The 23,387-nt window shown below is 33.9% G+C and overlaps 1 long non-coding RNA gene across 1 annotated transcript in view; it reads left to right on the top strand.

Moving 5' to 3' along the window:
• Nucleotides 1-23,387, top strand: part of LOC130453709 (uncharacterized) — a 31,357-nt gene extending 7,970 nt beyond the window's left edge. The window contains exon 3 of the long non-coding RNA XR_008911222.1: nucleotides 899-23,387. This is a non-coding gene — a long non-coding RNA (uncharacterized LOC130453709). The remainder of the gene's footprint in view (nucleotides 1-898) is intronic.

The following is a 23,387-nucleotide window of genomic DNA, read 5'->3' as shown; positions in this document are numbered from 1 at the left end:
GTGATGTCTTGACTTGCATGTGAATTAAATTTAAGTGAGGCAGAGCTGCACAGAGTCCTCAGCCTCACTCTCTCTTCTAGAGTCATTGAGGTCCAGTGGTGAGAGAAAAGTCAGGGTGACTAGCGAGGGCCCAGGATGTTGGATGACCTTGGTATTTTTGATGTCAATTCCATCTTTCATATTTCCACAGTGTTTGTTTCAGCTGCTTTGGAACCAAATTGCAAAGCCATTGGAAAAAATTGTTCTCCTCTGCCCATTGTGCTGGGGGAAATCTTCACATGCGTAGTATAGATATCCCCTTAATCACCCATAGTTTTGAGGCTTATCATTTACCTTCAACCGGGTTTAGTTTGTCTGCTGAGACAATTTTTCTGAGGTATGGCTGCTGCACATGGTCCAGTTTCTTGGAATCACCAGGGAGAGTTGGGTGAAAGTTGGACACCAAGAGTGGATGAATAGCTCTGGAAAGGGCTCTACAAGTCTTCTCTCCTTAGGGGTACTAATCTTCAATTATACATTCCAAACATTCCATAGCAAATGAGAAAGCAAGAATTGAAATCTAGCCTTCTGACTCTGAATGCAGTGTTTTTTCCACTGCACAACGCTGATGATGGTCAGAAAGCCATTAATGAAAGCTGTCACTGTGCTTTCATTCATTAAGGAAGCTCATACTGTTCTATGTATGAGAGGCATCACATTAGAGCAAGGCCATTAAGGTGGTTTTTAACCCTATTGAGTCAAATATATTATTTTGAAAAATCTGTTACCTTTTTTAAAGTTCCTAAGTATCTCTCCCCCACCACTACCCACTCTAGAGAAGACATCGTCTGACAAAAAGATAGGAGTACATATAAAACTGTATCTTGCTTGATTTTATGCTTCAACTCTTTCTCTGCAGATGGACACACAAGTTATTCTTCAAACAATATTTCTGCTACTGTATTCTCTTGGTTCTGCTTATTTCACTCTCATAATTCCATGCAGTTCTTTACATGTTTTTGTTAACCTGCTTATCATTTCTTATGGCACACAGTCATATATTACAACTTGTTTAACCATTCTCCAATTAATTGGCATCCACTCTTTTTTTCTAGTTCTTTGCTGCCACAAAGACAGATTCTATAAATACCTGAACATATATGTTCTTTTCCTTTTTCCCTGATCATCTTAGAAAATAATTGCAATAGTGGTATTGCAAAGCTAAAGGGTATAGAAAAATAAGATGCAACAGGTTCTGGCATTTGCCACATAATCCTACAAGGTAGGATAATGGACATGGAATTCAGAGAAACTGAATTCAAATCTTGCCTCAGATACTAGCTATGTGACTTTGAGTAAGGCACTTACCTCTCTTGGCCTCAGTTTCCTAATTTGTAAAATGAGGATAATAATGGCACCTACCACTCAAGGTTACTATGAATGTACAATAATATAGCATATGTTAAGTGCTTTGTAAATGTTAACATGATATAGAAAAGTTATCATTAATGTCATGATGATGATGATGGTGATGACTATTATTTCTCTGAACATGTGGTCCGCTGTAGAGCACCATCTGTGAAATCTATCTTGTTCCCTTCTCATATTTTCATGAAGGAAATCATCAGTACACTGTGGGCCATTCTCAGAAAGATCTTAGAAAGATGAGAAAATAGGAATATGGGTCAGTAGTTACTGCTGTTTTCTCTGTCCCCTTTCTTTAGCAATAATTCTTTGATCCTTTATTCTGTGATCTCAGTGATGAGGGCACTCCCTCCAACAGGGCAGATCATAACTCATTCACACCTTCTCATCTTGTGCAGTTGTTGTCCAGGTCCCCCAGCAATTCAGCAGGGCATTCAGCAAACATGCTGGGGCCTTGCTCTGAATCTCTGGATGTTGTGTGGATACCAGTGGAGTGCACAGGCTCTCCCAACACAACCAATCCCCTTACTTTTCCGGTGGTATGTCTGCTGAAGTCTATAATACCATTGCTCCTACAGAATTCTTTGCTGGTAATAGCTGGCAGCACACTTATGCCCACCATGCAACAATTCTCATCTCCCCACCTCTGTCACCTTTTATGCTTTCTGCAACTTGAATTCCTCAAAGATAGTGATTGTCTATAGCTTGTAGTCATTTAGGATTATTAGAAGAATATTACTATTTTCAAAATGGGCACCTGTTTTGGGAGAAGGCGTGGATCTTTAGAAACACTAAAAAATAATCAAAAGGAATCTCTCCTGTTCCCTTCTTGCTATTGTATTTGGTTCCCAATTCTTATTCATGCACAGCCTACCCAAATCATATACTTATTAACCAAATTCATTGACTTTCTACAGGCTCATTTCACAGACTGGATAACAGACTTTCTTCAACTAAATCACTCATTTTCCACCTCTTTTAAATAGTAAACTTAAATTCTTTTAAGTGAATATGAATCTCATTTAGGAAATTCCACAATATTCCAGGGCTGGATACAATCATTGGAATTTCATTGGCAAATAGGCACATTTGAAGGATTTTCCATCTATTACATAGTGGGTAAAGAGTTAGTCCTGAAGTCAGGAAGTCCATTTCAAAACTGAATGCATACACTTAACAGCTATATTACTCTGATCTCCTCTCTGCCTCAGTTTTGCCGTCTGTAAAATGAAAATAATAATAGTGCCTACCTCACATGATTGTTGTGAGGGACCAAAAAAGATAATCTTTGAAAAGTACTTAGCACAGTGCCTGATACATAGTAGGTACTTTGAAAAATACTACTTCTTTTCCATTTGGAGTCTCCACTGTACATTTTCTCTAATACTGATAGAAACCTTTTATGAGAACACACTATCTCATGTATCACATGACATTTAGAGTAAACTGATCATCAAAGTTTTCTTGTTACAACTTTCAAGAAACCATATAATTTAGATGCCTCCATAGAAGACACCATTTGGAAAGATTTAAGGCAACACTTACTGTGTTCAATTAGATTTTTTAAAAGTCAACTTGCAAGCACAATTATAATCTTGTATTATTTGCAAATTTTAGTCACTTAAAATATCTATTTGTGAGAACAATCTGTAATTATACTCAAAGAATTATAAAAGTGTATGTACCTATTTACCCATAATACCATAATTAGATATATTTCCTAAGGTGATCAAGGAAAAAGGAAAAAGAAATTATATGTTCCAAAACATAGCAGCTCTTTTTTGTGGTGGCAAAAAAGCTAGAAACTGAAGATATGTCCATTAACTGAAGAATGACTGAAAAAGTTATGGCATATGATTGTTGTGGAAGAATATTGTTCCATGAGAAATAGCAAACAAGATGATCACAAAAAACCTGGAAAGACTTAAATGAAGGGATGTAAAGTGAAGTGAGCAGAAAGAGAATGCTGTACACAGTAACAACAATAACGTATGATGATCAACTGTGAATGACAACTATTTTCAACAAGGCAAGGATCCAGGACAACTCCAAATGATTAGTGACAAAAAAAGGAATCCACTGCCAAGGAAGGAACAGATGGACTCTGAATGAACATTGAAACAAATCATTCTTCACTTTATTTCCTCTATGAATTATTCTCTTGGGTAAGCAACATATCTCTTGTTTCACAGCATTATGAACAATGAAATATGTATTATATGATAATATATATATATATAATCTATATAATATTACCTACTTTCTTGGGGACTTGGAGGGGGAAAGGAAGACAAAAAATGAACAAGACAGATTTTTGAACTTAGCTAATGTGAAAATTTGTTTCTCTTGGATAAGCATGTTTATTATAATTTATTACCTATTATAACAAATCATATGGCTTATATTATTTTATTACATATTATATTATGCTACATATAAAAAAGAAAAAGCTATTCTTTAAAATAAAGAAAAATATGTATCTTTCTTTGTCAGGATTTGCATATTTTTTAACCATTTGGAGATTGTCTACTGTTTTATTCTGTTTCAATATACTACTTTAATGATTTTGTATATCACCCTCTTATTTCCACTTATTTTTCTCTATCATTTCATACCAATCTTCTCATGTTTATCTGAATTCTGCATATTTGACAGTTCTTACTACCCAACAACATTCCACTGTGAGTAATAGAAGCCATAGATTGTGTAGGATATGAACTGGGCTTGGTTAGAGGTTAGAGAACTGATTCTTTGTGAGTGTGTATGTGTGTGTGTGTGTGTGTGTATTCTGCAGAACGGGGAAGACCAGATTAGTCCCATAATCATTGAATTTGAGATGGAAAATAAATTAAAAAAGAAAATTATGGGAAAAATGAAATACTTGTGACTAATATAATAGTTAATCAAAGAAAGCCATAGTAGAGGAAGGATATTGAACAAACATCCCATTAAGTTTCTTAGCTTTTTTTGCTCAAGAGTTCCATCAAAGAACCCTTCGTCTCCTGAACCAATGTCTCAAGAATATATTCAATAACTGTTAAGGAAAATAATTAGCCCGACCCACATTGTGAGCAACATTGATAGGTATTCCTCTACCATAACTTGAAAATATCAACAAAGCTTCATATCACATTCTTCCAAATAATGTCACTGCTAAAATCTCACTGTTACTTTATCTGTATGGATAATGATACCTGAGAAGACAAATATCATTGCAGGATTGAGAGAAACTTTGGAGGCAACTGGGTTCTTACACCCTTCTCTACTATTTTTTTTGCTTCCTATCCTTAAATAAATACAACTTCAATAATGAAATTATTCATTGGCTTCTCCTTTCATTTTTTTCCTGGCTCAGTAGTAAGAGTTCATAAAAGTCCAATTAGAAGGCAAGTTGGTGGGGGCAGCTGGGTGGCTCAGTGGATTGAGAGTCTAGATATGGGAGGTCCTAGGTTCATATCTGGCTTCAGACATTTCACAGCTGTGTGACCCTGGGCAAGTCACTTAACCCCCATTGCCTAACCCTTACCACTCTTCTGCCTTGGAGCCAATTGACTCCAAGACATAAGATAAGGGTTTTAATTTTTTAAAAAGAAGGCAAATTGGGAAAACTGGGAAAAAGAATGAGAAAGAAATCCCTTCTGTATCCTTTAAACATCTCCTCAAACTTAGGATGGTTCTGAACACAATTTTTCTTACAACCATATCCACTTGATTGCCATTAGATGAGAATTTTCTGTTTAGAGTGCAAACAAAATATGTGTATACAGTCTAAAACCAGTGATTCTTAGTTCTTCTTTTCTTCTCTACTTCTCTACCAACTATGATTGTAGAAACAAAAGAAAATGCTAGATTGAACTAACCCTAACCCTAAATACTGATTTTTCCCCTTCCTTTCATGGCTTTCCATGAACCCTAAATTTCCTTAGCCATTAGCCAACCTATTGATTAAGAGCTATTTTATGTTAAGTTGGTTCCTGAACTGAAGACATAATTTGAGGACAGAATTGTACCTGAATCCTTAAGAAATAGGAATTGAAGGAAATTGAATTAAGGAAGTTACTTTATCAAATTAAGGGAATCTTTCATACTCATTCTACTAATTCATTGTGTTTGTTTTTTATAAAGCATGTGTAAATGAAATTCATAATTTTAAAGAATTTTAAGTTAAAAAAATTATCACTATGGATCAACTAGACTGTGATTCACTCAAACTAAGAGACTCAGTAAAATGCCAGATCTAGGATATGAACCTAAAAAAAAAAGTTTTATTGTAAGAAGACATTAAACTAAAAATCTCTACATACCACATTGTCTTTCTCAGAATGAAATTGCACTTGGATGTTTATCTAAAAACATGAGAAGTATCCTCTTTAATAAGAATAAAAGAAAAGACTTTTAAGTAATGTCAGGGTTTAAGAAAGAATGTCCATTATCACTATTATTATTCAATATTATACTATAAATGCTAATTATACCAATAAGAAAAGAAAAATAAATTGAAGAAATAAGCATAGGTAGCCAAGAAACAAAACTATCACTCTTTGCAGATGATATGATGGTGTACTTAAAGAACCCTAGAGAGTCAATTAAAAAACTAGTGAAATAATTAACAATTTTGCCAGAGTTGTAGGAAACAAAATAATCTCCAAAATATTATTAGCATTTCTGTATTTTGCCATCAAAATCAAGAGGGAAGGATAGAAAGAGAAGAATCCATTTAAAATACTGCAGACAGGGGGAAGCTGGGTAGCTCAGTGGATTGAGAGCCAGATCTAGACATGGGAGGTGTTAGGGTCAAGTCTGACCTCAGACACTTCCCCATTTTGTGACCCTGGGCAAGTCACTTAACCCCTATTGCCTAGCCCATAGGACTCTTCTGCCTTGGAAACAATAAATAATTTTGATTCTAAGGCAGAAGGCAAGGATTTAAAAAAATAATAATAACTGCAAATATTATAAAGTACATTGAAGTCTATTTGCCAAATCATACACACACAGAAATTATATGAACACAAGTACAAAAAACTTTTCACAAAAAGACATCTAAATTACTTGAGAAATATTCATTGCTCATGGGTAGCCTGAACCACCATGATAAAAACATCAATGTTACCTAAATCATTTTAGTTATTAAGTGCTAAACCAAACTACCAAATTTGTTTATGGAAATGGAAACAATTCACCTGGAGGAACAAGATTGTCAAAGGAATCAATGAAAAAACATGAAGGAAGATGATTTAGGAGAAACAGACCTCCAACTGTATTTCAAAATGGTAATAAAAACAATTTGGTACTGGATAAGAAATGGAGTGGTTGATCAATGGAATAGATTAGGTACACAATATAAAGAAGCAAATGATCATAATACTGAACATTTGATAAATCCAAAGATCTCATATATTTGGTCAATAAAATACTATTTGACAAAATCATGTGGGAAAACTGGAAAGTGTCCTGAAAGAAACTTTTCATAGATGTCTAACTCACACTATATCCCAAGATAAGATCAAAATGAGCACATGATCTAGACATAAAGGATGATAGCATAAGAAAATTAGGGGAGAAAGGAAGAAATTGTTTGTTAGATCTATAGATAGGGGCAGAGTTCATAACCAAACAAGAGATAGAAAGGTCTATGAGATATAAAATAGATATCTTTTATTATATGCACTTTATATTTTTTATTTATTTTTTAACTATTCCCCAATTACATTTTAATATGATTCAGGTTTCACTAGGGAATTTTAGTGGGTACATACCCCAACCCGTGTTTGACACTTCTAGATAAGTTTATATCTAAAATTCCTTCTAATCTCTCTTTTGTTAATTTAAAAAATTTTAATTTTACTTAATTTAAATTTCATTTTCCAGATTATAATTTTTAAGTCAATACAATTTTCAACAATAATTTTTGACATTTTTGATCCATGTTCTCTGAGTCCCTTTCTTTTTCCCTCCTCTAAGAGGAAGTATAACACAATATAGATTGTACTGCGTTATCAAACAATACATATTTTGATGTTCATCATGTTGTGGAAGAATATATCTATCACTTACACCCGAAAAAAACAAGGAGGAAATAAAATGCAGAATTATATGCTTTAATTTGCATTCAGACTCCATCAGTTCCTTCTATGACAATGGATAGTCTTTTTTTCATCATGTGACTTTGGAGTTGTCCTAAAAATCTCTTCTAATCTCAATCAGTTATTAAGTAATAATGATTTAAAGAATTACCTCCTCATAATTGTACTTAGATCTTAATAGGGGATTCTTTAAAACAAACAAACAAATCTTCTTTAAACCAAAGAATATCGGATACTGAAATAGAATGGTAGAATATTTTTGGAAAGGTGGTCTTAAGGAGACCCCCTCAAATACTATCTATCATAGAGGCTTATATCACACAGGCTTATGGAACCTTTTATATATTTCTAAAACTAATTGTTTTATCTAAGTGTTATATCTTCTGAAACTAATTATTTTATCTCTTCATCTAATTTTGTATTCTTTTCTATCTTGACTCCCTCCCCCAGACTCCAGAAACTACATAAGGTAGAAAACCATTGTGCTCTCTTCTTGCCTAACATTTACAACATTTCTATTGTGTGAAGGTAGATAAGTTTTGTTTTCTTCTCATTCTCTGCCTTTTATAAATACATTCACAAAGGTAACAACAAGGCAGATGGATAGAAATGATTTTGTCATCTTCCTTCCCCTTCCCCACATCATTTATCCCAAACCATTTCACATAGGGCTGATATATAACAGTAGGCTACCAATTAAGTCACTGGGAAGAGACATTATTAAGGTGGGACAGCCACGGCTACGTTCATGGTACTGAAAACACTTATTTTTCCATTAGCATCAATACAACCAACAGTGTTAAATACTTAGGAGAAATAATTCATTAAAATATTAAACTACCCAATGACAGAATTGCAGACTGGTATGAGAATTTCACCTGCCTCTCCCTAATTCCATCTCAGCATCAATATACTTCTCTCCTCAATATTATCCTTATGTCAGTGGCCCAAGGTGAAGGTTCCCTCTACACATACATATCCATATAAATGAGAGTATGCTTCATACCGTTGTCCCAGCTCTGATTTGTGATACTCACTCCCAGTACAAAAGTTCCTTGTTACAACTGTCACCAGGGTATCTTCTATCAAAACCCAAATGGGATATTATATTTTCCTCGGGTAGAAAAAGAATTGGGGTGGTAGTTTAATCTTTTTTTCCCATTATTATTATTAGAAGTCATGATATTTTACAATTTATAGTACTACTTACCTACTTACTAAGAATAGATTTTTAATTAGAGTCTTTCTTATGGGATGATGAGGTCCCAGGTTTTTATATGAATGATCATCCATTACTTCTGCCTGCTAACCACATGGAAAATGCTTTTCTAGTTCACTATATTAGAATTGTGGATAAAATCATGTGCATTATACATAGGAACAAAAAGACCTGCAAGATTTTGCTAATTAGCACACACACACCTATCCTGACATGAAGAAAACAACTGAAAGTAACAGTATTTCTCACTCTTTCCAAAGAACATAATTCTTCAAGGGCTCACAGTTAGGGAGGAACCAGACTTGTTGACAGCTGGAAATGCTTGTGAACGTCATTCCTATATTCTTTCTCCTGCTAAGATAGCTTCTTTTCTTTTTTTTGACACTCAAATGTCAACAAGTTTGATTTTGTGTAAATAGGTTACCTACACATCAGTCAGTGACAGAAAGCCTCAAAATGCTGGAGAAACATCCAAAAGTTAGAATGGTGTTTTTTAATGTTCTTTATAAAAAAACTCATTTATTCATTACTTATTCACTTATAACTTATTTCCCTACCTGACAGGAATGTGTAAAGGATTCATGAGATGTGTAGCAATTACTTTTATCTCAGTGATAGTTTATAAAAATGCTGAAGGCTCCATATAACACTGCCCTTTGGATCCTTGATATGGAACTAACATAAGTGAGAACAACATATAACCACATTTTTCTGTTACTTCAGTAACTAAATCCTCTTGGAAAAAAAAAGATTAAACTTCCTTATGCCCTCAATAACATCTTGTGCAACAGCAATGCTGTAGTATATAAAGTAAGATTTACCTTTTCTAATAAGGAGTTTGATTCTAGAAATGCAAAGACATATTAATTTTAAGTAAGAAAATTCAATGGAAAGAATGCTTGAATTTTGAGAATGAGAGTTCAAATCATAATTCTGCTATATTATACCTATGTGCCCATAGGGAAGGCACTTAAAATTTTGGGGCCTTGATTTCCTTATTTAGAATTTGAAGGGACTGAACTATATATCCTCTGTGATCCCTTTTTGTTTTAAATCCACATTCTTTTTTATCTGTATTTTTGGTAATTTTTCCATAACGAACAGAAGAACCAAGAGTTAAATCATGGTCCATTCCAGGACTCTAGTAATATGATATTTTCTCCCCACTCCATGGTACCATACATAGAAATATTAGAAAAGTCATAGACTATGTGTAGACCTGGAAAAAGTTACCAGGAAGAAAAAGTCAGGATATTGATGTGCTTTGGGGACATTAAGCTTTTACAGGAACCCAAAAAACAAGCATGTTCACAAGATTCTCTAAACCAAGACTTTCTTTCTGGGTTTGTCTTGTCATATTTACTTTTCTTCACCTATTGACTTCTCATCTGTTCTGATAGTTTACCTATGGATTCAGTAGATTTGGATGTTGTCTTAAAGCATCTTCAGATTTTTTTATGTTTCCTGGGGTGTCAATCGAAAACATTTTAGTCAGCAGTGCAATGTCTAGCAGTTACTGCTTAGTCATAAATTGTTTAGGAGTATAGCTAGTAGATTGAATATACAAATTCAGCTCAATATTTTTCATTAGTTAACTAGAATAGTTAAGAAAATATTCAATTGCGAGAATTATGATTATGAAGAAACATATCTACCCAATTGCTAAAAAGATATATAAAAGTTCAGAAGTTTAAATAACCTTAAAAAGCAACAAAGTGGCACATGAGATAGAGTGACTAGCCTGGAGTGAAGACAAACTGACTTCAAATCTGGCCTCAGACCTTACTAGCTCATGACCCTGAGCAAATCACTTCATACTATTTAACTCAGTTTCTTCATCTGTAAAGTGTTCTGGAGAAGGAAATGACAAACAATCCCAATGTCTTTGCCAAGAAAACCCCAAATGGGGTCATAAGGAATTGAACACTATTGAAACAACTGAGTAAAAACACCAATGAATAACCTTTCAAACTTGACAAATCAGGTCCAATGAGAAGCCTGAATGGTTTTGCTTTACATTAAATGCATCAGTTATATGTATTGAGCAGGCAAAAAGTATTAATATAAAATGAGTTCATCAAGACAGCAAATACTCTGGTATTCTGCAAGGATTTCTTTATAAAAAAAATTCAAAGAAAATATATTTTTTCATTTCAGTTTAGCAAATATTTATTAAATATACTCAGAGAATTTGTAATCTAACAGAGATTAGATAGATAGATAGATGAATGGATGGATGGATGGATACAGAGAGAAGGGGAAGGAAAAGATGGGAAGAGAGTATTTAACATTTACTATGTCCCCAGCATGGTATTAAGCTCTTTCAACAAATATATCATTTGATCCTCTCAGTTACTGTGTTATGTAAGAAAATACTCTGCTCACAGATAAAATATCAGGGTTAAAGGGGGAAGAGTAGTGAATGGGCACCTCAAGATTTAGGGTACTTGAGGCTACAGAGAACCTTCTCCTCTAAAACAAATCCTTACTCCCTTCAGGGTCCCTCACCTTTATAAAGATTTTCTGACTGTGTTTATTTAACTAAAGATGAATTTAATAACAAGTTCAAACTGGGAAGGTATCGGTAGAGAGGATAGTGATTTGCCCTATACTTTGCCACAGATTGAGTTTGAGTCTCTCTCAGCTTTTGAGCTGAGGCCAGGCCTCACAGGTGAATAGAGGTTTTCTTTTATTCTTTTTCTATGCCTAATTTATGCCTTCTTTCTTAAATTCAAAGTCTTTAGCAGTAGACAACAAGAGGAAAAAGAGAATCTATCCTTCAGAGTTGGTTGGGGCTGTCTCTTTGAGGTGACACCCCTAAAGACTAGCCTTATAGTTCACGCAGCTCCCCTAAAATCCCTTTGTTTTATGACACAATCCCAGGGAATCCAGGTAGAGCAAACATTTGGAAAAAAATCCAGGAATAGGGGTGGTTTCTATTCTGAGAGACGGGAGAGCTCCTTCCAGTCTGAGGTCCAGGAAAGAGTACCCACTAGAAAGCAACTGTCACTCTCCAAGTTACCTTTTCCCTCTCCAACTGCCTTTGCTCTCCATCAATCTTCACTCCAACATTTCAAATCCTTTCTGCGCAATATTTTCCCCACAGTTATTATCCTTATTTTATCATTAAGGAAACTGAGGCAAACAGAGACTTTTTCTAGGATCACAGAGTAAGTATCTGAGGCCAGAATTGAAGTCAGACCTTCCTGTCTTGATACTCCAGGGCTCTATTCACTGAGCCACCAGCTGCCTATAGTAGAAAGATATTAAGTAGAATATGTGTATATACATATATATGAGTGTGTATGAATATTAATATATTTTACATTTAAAAATATGCTATATGTACAGGATAAATATATACATTTATGATTTGCCTTAATCTATATTTATATAGCACTTGTATACTTGTATATTTCTTTCATCAGAACAGTCCAGTGAAGTAAGAAGATCAAATATTATTATCACCACCACCACCCTAACAGATGAGGAAATCTAGACTTTGAGAGCTTAGGTAAATTGCCCATGATTGCACAACTAGTAAACATCTGAAGTGGGCTTCAGAGCCAGGTACCCAGAATCTAAGAACAAATTGCTATCCATTAAACTATGCTGTCTTTTAAGAAGAGAAAATAAATTTACCATATTTTAAGATTTATAAATCCATTACAGTTTGCTTTTAAATCAGTCTTATATATAGACAGAGTCTAAAAGATTCCAAGTGGTATACTCTGAGGTCTTAGGAGGGATCCCTACATCTAAACATTCCACCCTCCCCAATACCCTATTTTCCCAGTATATGAAATTCCCACCCAGGATGTATTTTTTAGAACTATGTCTTTGAGAATTTTCTCTTAAATGTCAATACACCAAGATAATTCATTAAATACTAGGTTGTCTCATTCAAGGCCTTCCATAAACTGAAAGCCATTAGAGAGATTGTTGAGATATGCCAACCATCATTAAAAAAAAAGGAATAGACACAAACTTCTGACTTTCCAAGTGTTTCTTGTTAAGAGATATAAACTTTTGATTCTGTAGCAAATGCATGACTTGCTCAAATCTAGAGATTGCATTCCCTCTTAAAGAGTGGCCAACTTTTCCCTATAGCAGAAGTTGTAGAATCCATCTTTTTCATGTGATTAATAAAACAATGCACTTTATAAATAATGCTATCTGATAAAAAAAAAACCCTAACATTTCAGAATAACTGTTTTTCTTATGGTCTCGCCCAAAGAAAGTGAAGTCAATAAATACTAGGAAGAATCCAGTTTCTGGGATTCTTATTACCTGATTCCCCTTACTCCTTGCCACCACTCTTGGTAAATATTGACCAAGATTTAGTAATTAAATATCACATACAGTGCCATTCTAAGAATTCTGAATGCCTGGAATCTTTGGTCTCTGGTCCATCACCTGCTTATTTATCTTTCAACTGGACCCTTCCATCACAGGGTAAGAGAAAAATTTGCAACTGCAATAAAAACCTCATTAATTCAGAATTTACTACTTCAGAATAACTGATGATTTGACTTACCCTGAAATTTACTCTTTCACCATTTCTGAACAAAGAGTTTGCTGAACCAGCAAACAATATTTAAAAAAAAAATAGATTTCAAGGGACATCATTAACTTACTTCCTTCAGGAACTAAGTCTTGCCCTGAGACACTGATATGCTGATTGGTGAGAGTCCATTTTTTTCTAGCATATTGTAATTCCCTAATCATGCTTCACCCTAACCATCTTCCTATTATATCTACACTCAGACTGTACCATCCTTTGCCCTTCCTGTCCCAGGAATAGTAATCAAATGAACAATATTATTGGTTTTTGAAAAGGTATGTGTAGTGGGAAGATTATCCTAACCCTACCACTGTCACTCCCATGTAAGTTAGTCTAGTTTTTCCTCAAAATGTATTGAAACCATTCTTGAGACTTGATCGTCTCAAGATAGTAAAACTATTAACATCACTTTTTGGGCACATGAGTAGAAAGCAACAATGAGGCACTTCAACCACTCTTTCTAATGCTTGATTACTGAAGAGCCATGTCCATCTCAGACAAGGAAGATTGGTTCAGCTGAAATCAACCTGAGGTGGCCTCAATGTCCACCCTATTAAACATACTTCTACTATGACTAATTAAATCTCTTTTGATTATCTGTTAGACATCCTCCAAAGCATCTCATTTTGTTCCATTATCAAACCTAAACTACCAAGGAATTTACCTAAATCAAACCCAGTTCAGGACAGGACCTTACTGTCCTAATATTCCATTCACCATCCCTTATGAGTGCACAAAGCAAACATCCTTCTTAGACACTATTCCCCTATTGGTGTCTTCTCTTAAAATGTAAGCCCTTTAATGGAAGGCATTCTTTTTAATATTTGCATCCCCATCACTTAAGACAGTGTGTGACATAATCATAACACTAAATAGATGCTTTACCCTTTATTCAATAAACTTGTAATGTCCATAATCCTAACAGAATTGTCTTAGAAAGATAATTTAACCTTACAGAATTGTCTTAGAAAGATAATTTAACCTTCTTAAAGCAGGTCCAAGAAGTCTATTTGCACATTAAAACCATTCATTTGAGTACTATGTTCTTCAAAATAATGAATTGCCTCTTTTAAAAATGTATATATTTGTGTGTGGGAAGAGAGTGTAGGAGGAGGGAGAGGGAGAGAATTAAAATATTTTCCCACAATTAATCAACATTAATGACTTTCATTTCTGGATTCAATACAGATAGCCAAAACAAATAATGTAACCCTGTATCCCACCCCACACCCAATAATGTTTATGACCATTGAATTTCTAATAGCCATCTAAATTTATGTTTCTAATTTATTAGATTTTTCCCATAATATGCCATGAAATCTTGGGTAGACCCAATATTCATACCTCAAAGGAGGGCAGTCCAAAATACCATTGTTTCTCCCCTTTGCTCATCATCTCCTTATTCTCTCCCACAACTATTGTTGCCTCCTTTATACTTTATTACAATAAAATTGAAGTCGGAGAGTTCTCCAGACCTTTCAGGCAAGCAAATATTATGAAAGAAATCTATGTCTCTCTCTTATTTGAAACTATGCATTGTGCTCAAATGTATAAATTTGCCAGCTCAGCTTTCTAAGGGTTGATTAGAAGTGTCTTCTAATGCATAATGTAGGCAGTTGAGTCACACTTCAATTTCAGCTCATGTTTTACAGTTTAACGCCTATCCATAATCTAAATAAACAGAGCGCTTCTAGGCTTAGGTTCATTTGAGACATGATCTCTCCTAAGGATTTAAAAATTAAAATGCCGACATGGAGGAATGGCAATGTTTTTCAATTTAAAATGCTTAAATAATCTAAGTCATAATCATGTTCCTTTTTTGTGCAGTACAAATTTTGAATAACCGAAAGGATCATTTTTGAACTATATTTAACAAGTAGCTTGTTTCAGCTCAGATATTAGCTTGATTTACCATCTGCAGAATTACCAATAACATGATGCATTTATTACCCGTAAAAGCTATTAGCAGGTCATTTTGTTCAGTTCATCATATGTGTCTTGAGACACAATCTGGCGTCTAACAGATTTTCATACATTGATGTCGCAGAGAATCAGACTGTTCTTTAATTGATTGTTTCTTGCTAGACTCCTTTTGATTAAAACAGGTTGTGCTATTTGCTTTTAGTCCTACATTTCTCTACTTCAAGTTGGGACCAGAAAAGGCAGAAATTATTCTCCTTTCTCTGTATTTGGCTAATTCAGTGTGGCCATATTAATAATCCTGCTCCAATCAGAGATTTTTTAAATGGTTCCAGTTATTTTAAGCCCTATCCTCCCTGTCCAATTAATTCAATCCACACAAAGCTTTAAAAGCTAATCTTTTTCATACCAAGATGTTGGATGTTATGCCTCAAATACAGACAGTACTAAGGGAGAAAAGAGAAAGAAGGCTTTCCCCAGAAGCATCCTTCCTTCCCCTTTCAAAATGTACCCAGGTCTTAGAAGACAAGAATCTTGTCTTGAATCATGGTGGCAGTGAGCTGTTAATTTTTAACATATATTTATAACTTCCTAAAAAGACAACTCCTTAAGACTATTTTTTTAACCCAAGAGCATTATTAGAAAACTTAAATTCTCAGATTTCAGCTAAGGGCTTGAGTAGCCTGACTCTAAGAGAGAGAAAGAGAGAGAGAGAGAGAGAGAGAGAGAGAGAGAGAGAGAGAGAGAGAGAGAGAGAGAGAGAGAGCCATCTCTCTATAATACCATTATAAGTGATAGGAATAGATAGACAGAAAGACAAATAAATCATACTGTCCTAAGCGATAGACAGATGGAGACATAGTTAGATAGGAATCTATCCATCTACCTACCAATCTATCTGTCTGGAGAAAGAGAGAAAGACAGAGAAAGACAGAGACAGACAGAAAGCAACAGAGAGACAGAAAGAGAGAAAGAGAGATCCATCTCTTTGGACAGTCTGTGGCATATATATTTTTACATAATCATTTACACACGTGTGTGAATATGTGTGTATATACATATCTACACATATATACATGTATATATACCAACATACAAAGAAAATTCCCTGTCTACTATGTAGGCACACACATACCACATACTTAGTTTGCACTTATCTTTTTTTTTATATTTCACAAGATCTCTGGGAAGTAATTGATATTGCTCCCATTATACCCATTGTATAGATTAGGAAATTAATGCTGAAAGAAGTTAAGAACCACCTCCTCATATTTCCCCCAGTCTTAAGGATAAGAGAGTAGATTTGAATTGAGTTGCAGCTGACTATTACCAATATTACTCAATTTCTTGCTGTCATAAAGTAGTTATAATGCTACAGAGAAAGAAAAGGGTTGGCACTTTTGCCTTCCAGGCCTTTTCAACTCTATTTTCATATATGGCAACTACAATAAAAATAAAAACAACTACAAATAAATTCCATTTGATTAGAATGAGCAATCGTTTGGGACATCAAAACAAGGGACTAATTCAGCTCTCAAAAGCCTTTTTGTTGCCTGATTTTAGAAAGATGTGAGACTTTTGATCATGTAGATGACACTGTAAGAGATTATTCCCCCTTCCCCTAGGCCACTATCCATCAGCAACAAAGGAGATCATCAATAGCACCCCTGTATCCTGTGTCAGCTTTCTTCCTCCATTGTTGAGTTACTTAATCATCCCCAATTACTACAAGCATTTGTTCATTCCAGGTGAAGCTTTCAAGAACTTTATAAAGAAATAGACTGACAAAAATCTCTCTCATCAGATGAAATAATTTTATTAGGAAAGAGAAGCGACTTCTAACCTAGTGTGAAAAATATGGACATCTTCTCCTGTCTTCACATCATTGTATGAAATACATACCATTTAAAATTATTTGGGGGTATCCAGGAATAAATAGATAAAACATTCCTTACTTTAGCATCTTATCATGAATAAACTCTTGGAGATTTAAATCATATTTACATAAATTGTGTGGTTATCTGTGAATTTCTGAGGAACACTTAATGCCTTAAAGCTGAAATGCATTCTTCATGGTCAATGATCCAAAAAAAAAAATGATGTAAGGTATATCTTGAGAAATTATTTTTGTTCTAAAATTTATTTAAAACCAAGTTCTGCAGATCACTTCAAATATTGCTCTAAGTTCTAAAATATAATCTCTGGGTAGATATTTAGTGCAAATTGAAAAAAGCTTAAATGGCTTAAAAATAGCTTCAAAGCATTAGGTAGACACATGAGGCAGTTATCATGTTTAAATGATGTGAGTTTAATGGTCTTCTCATACATTAACACTACACTCTGATGGTGAAAAATGTCTTCGTCTCATTCTAGAAATGTATAAAAATAAGCATTTAAATTTAGTAAACCTTGGGATTTATTTAGAGTTTCCTTACATATATAATATGTTTGAAATTCAATGAGGTGAATTTATGGTGTCCCAGGGTTCATTAGCCACAGTGGAACCTTTCAAATATATAATAAAAAAAAAAGCAAGCACCCTGGGCAAATTACTGCCATGTACGAGTTCCTCTATTCATGATATATCCATTGGGATCGAGATTAAACCAATACTTTCTATCTGATAGAATACTTTTAGGAATTAAGGTCAACGAATACCAAATTTTAAGTATGTTATGCCAGTAAAATTCCAGAGAACAAATTTAGAGTGACTCCCATTCACACAAACATGTCTATGTCAAAAGCTGTTGAAATTGCTAAAAAATAATGTATTGCTATTTGTCTTGTACCACAAAATGAGTCATGATTTTAAATGATTCCTTTACGAGGGAGTTATATTGTGAGCTAGTTTGCTTCTGGCAAGAGTTGTATGAAATAGTTTGTACTTAATACAAATGTGGGTAGCTACCTGAATGGGTTTTAAGAGGAATAAAAAAGTTAAGTTTCTCTTGATGAAAAAAAAATGAACTTCTGCTTCTTCCTTTGGAAGAGAAGGGGGGAAATGCAATATGCTTTGTGGTATACTTCTGTGTTATCTAGTTATATCTGGCCTGCAAAGTTATAAAACCTAAAGTTTTCATTCACAACTGGGTCCAGTAATTCATATTGAGAAAGAGAATTGACCAACTATTTTTAAATGATTGACAGATGTCTGAACTGTTGTCTGACATTCCTCATCAAGTTTACTTAAATGTTTATGGAATGTGATCCACTACAATTTGATATTAATTCAGTGGTTTTATCCCAATGGTGAAAAGTGAAATCACTTAAATTGCCTTCTTTCCTAAATAATTATTTTCTTTAAAGTCATCAATTCCCAGTGTTGCTGAATAGCATTATGAAGATTTAATTAAACTCAATTCAATTGAATGCAAGTTAACAAACATTTGTTAATTGGTTGGCTATAGAGCCCACCTTCTATTTACAGATAAACTTCAGAATAGATTATCACTATTACCTCTAATAACAAAACCCACATTTTATCATATTTTAAAGTTTATAAAATATTTACTCTACAACAATTTGAGTTACACATATGCATGTACTCTGAGAGATGAGAAAATGGAGACTCAAAGAGGTTAAATTAATGAATGTAAGATCTTAATTGCTAAGGCTACTTTTTATTCCTTTTTTTAATTCTCTTTAGCATCAAGACTAATATGATACATCACGCAGAGGGTGCCCAATTTTGTGTTTGTTAATTTTTATTTTATTTAATGTCATCTACAACTGTACTTTAGTGTACATATGATAGTTTTTTTAATTATCAAAATTTAAACATCCCCAAGATAATGGATATATTCATTATATTGAAAAACTCATGACAAAGCATAAAAGAGATAAGAAACAAGGAAGAATAAAGAATGACCATTCAATTTAAAATTACTTTTTATTTTTCATTAACCTTCTCCAAATTTTGCCCTCTAAACTGTCACAATGTTATCTGGGTCTCATGTTCAGAATGTTTCTTGAATCAGAAAGATTTATCTTTAACTCCATTTCCTTTGCAACTCCAATTCTTTTTTGTGCCTTTATCTTTTCTATCTATCCCACCAATATCCATCCCAGGTTTACTCCTATCCCTTTCCCATATTTTTGCTCTCCTTTAACTGGAAGTTTTGAAAGAGTGTTTTTTAAAAAGAAAATGGTTCCTATCAGACAGAAGTTCTTTTTAAAAGTTCACCCTTGAACTTTCTACTCTGTTAGTTCCTCATTCTTCCTCTTTTCCCATCTCTAACTGAATCAGAAATCCTTTCCTATTTCTCTAATTCCAAAGTGTGGTTTTCTTTGAACTACTTATTCTTTTATTTACTCATCACTGCCATACAACTTACTCTACATAAGTTAGATTAATTGGGTAGAAAATCTTTGGATTGATTAGTTTGAAAGTTCTTCTTATATATTCCCTTATTAGGCTGTGTGTAGGGGCTGGTATTTCTAATTCAGTGGAATTCTTTCTTGAGAGGAAAGATAGACAAACCTCAAATAGACATATGATACAGAGACAAAGTGAATTAGCCTTATTAGTTCATTCTCATTTGGGTTTAATAATATTTTACTGACACAAATTTACTCTTTTTTCTCTGACTTTTGTCCTTGTTTTTATCTTCACACTCTGTTCCTCCTTTTTACTGTAATCCTCTTTTGCCTTCAAAAATTATCAGATCTCTCATGACCAAATGAAATCTTACCTTGATCTGGGACACTTGATAGTACCTAAATTGCCTATAAATTATATATTATGTGTTTCCCTATGATGCAATGCTACTCCAGTAAAACCCTGCCCATTTGATAGATGGGGACAGAACTTTTCCTAATTAATGTTAGGAAATTTGAAAATAAGGATTAATAATTGTGAAATTCTGAGTCTCTTCCCTTGACCTCTAGACCACTGCATACTGTACCAGAAATATGAATTGCATATATTTCTGTAAGAAAAAAACCCTTCAAATTACTTCTATTTTATATAGCAAATCTGTTCATCATTGGAAGCTAGTTAAGCTTACCTAAGCAATTATGCCAGTTTCCCGTGACTTTGAAGAAAAAAAATATTTTGTTGTGTTAATTAAGTAGAATAGGAGAATGTGGATTGCTGGTGATTTTCCAGTAGATGAAGCTATTCTTGTGGTCGCCATCAGCACAGCATTAATTGCTACATAGCAAAAGAGATTAATATTTTGAACATTTTAAGTGGTTTTGCATAAATGTTAGCAATAAGCAAGCCATTTTATGTCTTATTGGTTTGCATTTTTAATAATATTGGGATGCTGGCCTTCCCATAAAGGGAAGATTGCAACAAAACTGAAATAGTGTTTCCAACCTTGCTGGTTATGTGCAGACTGACCCTGTATACCCCCTTTTGGGAACACTCAAAGACAGTGCTGCTGTGAAAAACATAATAAAGTGTGTGAGAGGGTATAATTTATTTTTAATTTTCTACATTTTTGAATTTAGTACTTATGAGAAGCTAACAGTACTGTCAAGGCCTCAAAGGGATAAGCACCATGAAAGCTTCCTTTATCTTTTATTTTGGCATGTTAAACTTGAGTTCTTTTCAAAAGCTGATGGGTGAACAGAGCAAAGTACACTCAATTGTAAAGTAGTCATTTTTATCCTCTTATAAGTTTAGTAGGGGCAATATGACAGAACAAATAAAATGATGGACTCTAGATCAGAAAGAGCTTGGTTCAAATCCCACCTTAGTTACTGATCCTGCACAAATTGAATGACTTCTATGTCCTTCAAGCAACTCTGTATGATTTATCTGTGAAGTCATTGAGAGGTGTTAGGAGTTCTCACACCTACATTTTCTATGTTGAATTAATCCTAGGTCCTTTGTGTATTTGTATATTAAATGTGATGGCAACATGTTCTGAAGCAATATGGGTGTAGTGGGGCAGGAGCTGAACTTGGAGTTAAGATCTTGATTAAAATTCCATCTCTAACATTATCTGTCTGGTCAATAGTAAGACCCAAGTTATGCTTTAAGTTAAAATGATAGACAGGCTGTGTCCTGCCTGAATGGAAGGAGTTCCCACAATTACAAAGTCCCAAATTTTTAACTACAGGAGTAACAATATAACCAATCTTGCTGCTAATCTAACTCACAAGGAGCAGAAAGTTCAGAGACTATAAAGTCTATGGACAAAAGACCAAGAAGACAGGGGGAATATATGACTGCTTATGGTCATTTGAATACTCTATACAAATATATAAATATACATATATATAAATATACTTATATATATATAAATATATAATATACACATGGGTACTCAAGATTTATTGATTTACAGATGAAAAACCAAAAGAAGGAATTTTAGAAACCATCCAGGATAATCCCCTTATTTTACTAAGGAAGAAAGTGAAACTGAGAAAGGTTAGGTGACTTGCCAGGATTAGGGCAAATAAGTTAATAATTCTGTATGATATGAAGATTCTTTGAGCTTGAGTCACATCTCAAGAAACTTCAATGGTTTGCCCATAACTAGTCAATAATCAACAAGAACTTAATAAAGACATATTGGGTGTTGTGCATAGTGCTGAATTTTCAGGAGAGAAAAATTATTGTTTTTTTCTGCTCAATAGTAATAAGAATAATTGTACATTTTACAAAATTATTAAGTATTTGTTACATATATAGTACTGTTTTGGTTCCTGGAGGTAAAGTAGATATCCTTTAAGGTAAATATTGAAGTTCAACAAAAAGAAAAGAAAACTTATTCAATTAACTTATTTTATTTTTTTCAGATTACATGTCAATATAATTTCTTAATATTTATTTTCTGATATTTTTCAATCCATATTATTTCTCTCTCTTCCACCCCTCCCATCTCCTCAAGAAGGCAGGTAATTTGCTATAGGTTGTACTTATATTATCACATAATGCATATTTCTACATTTCATGTTAAATAAACATATTTTTATAGTGGACAAAAATTCATGTAGGAAAACCTCCTCAGACTCCATCTGCTCCTTCAGTAACTGTGGATATCCTTTTTTTGTCATGAGTCTTTTGGAGTTGTCCTTGATCCTTGACTTGTTGATAATAAAGTCACTTATTCTTAATCATCATACATAATTGTTGTTACTTTGCACAATGAAAACATTGTGCAAAGTTCTGCTTTGGTTCTGGTTCTGGTTCTGGTTCTGCTCACTTCATATAAGTCTTTCAAGGTTCTTTTGTGATCATCTTGTTTATCCTTTCTTACGGCAAAATAATATTTCATTACAAGCATACACTACAACCTTTTCAGTCAACTTATAGACCTTCCTTCAATTTCCAGTTCTTTGCCAACACAAAAAGAGTTTTACATGTAAAACTTACTCTATGTGTAGGATCTTTTCCCCTATCTTTAATTTCTATGGGTTACAGACTTAGTTGTGGTATTGGAAAGCTTATTTCTAAAAGTGTTATCCCTACCCTTTGGCCTCCCTCAAAATTTGTAATAATCTTAGTAAAATGGTACCTGCCTATTATCATGAAGAATTAGAAAAGTAATTTCTTACATATTTGTGATGTCGTGGATTTTTTATTTGGTACTTAATGTATGGAAATTAGCAACTCAGCCAATAATAGGACCTGCTATTCTTTCTACAGAAGGAGAATAATTGATGAATTGTTGAGAGATCCTTGGGTTGGGTATTACCTCCTTGACTTGGGGGTTAGGTCTGAATGAAACTACAAAAGCTGCTCTATTCACTGCACTGAGGGGAGTTCCCAAAGAGAAGCAGGATGTATTGTGTGCAATTGCTGGAAATATTCAACAAACATCCTAATGACAGTCTTCTGCTATATTGGTTGAAATTAAATTAATACGGATGTACTTAATATTCTGCTAAATTTTGAACAAAACTAGTAGATTGTATTCTCATACTCCTTGGGAACCTATGTAATGCTTACATTTTTAGGTCTCTTATAGAATAAGAAATTAATATAGCTTGATACAGTGGAAAGCATGGAGATTTGGAGTAAGAGGATATGATTTTGAATTGTATTTCTGTTATTTACTATGTGTGTGTCCTAAGGCAAACTGTTTAAATTCTGGGTCTCAGTTTTCTCATTGGTAAAAATCAAGTTGGACTAAGTGGTGTCTGAGGTTATTTTCTTAGAAGGTAGAAATGAAAGAGTTATTTAAAGAAACCAACATGGATATCCAGAGACCTCAGCAACCAGAAAAACTTTTACAAAGAT

This window comes from Monodelphis domestica, chromosome 4, assembly GCF_027887165.1.
Source record: "Monodelphis domestica isolate mMonDom1 chromosome 4, mMonDom1.pri, whole genome shotgun sequence".
In the NCBI taxonomy this organism is placed as follows: domain Eukaryota; kingdom Metazoa; phylum Chordata; class Mammalia; order Didelphimorphia; family Didelphidae; genus Monodelphis; species Monodelphis domestica.
The sequence above is the reverse complement of the archived record's forward strand: the minus strand, read 5'-3'. Positions and strand labels throughout refer to the sequence as shown.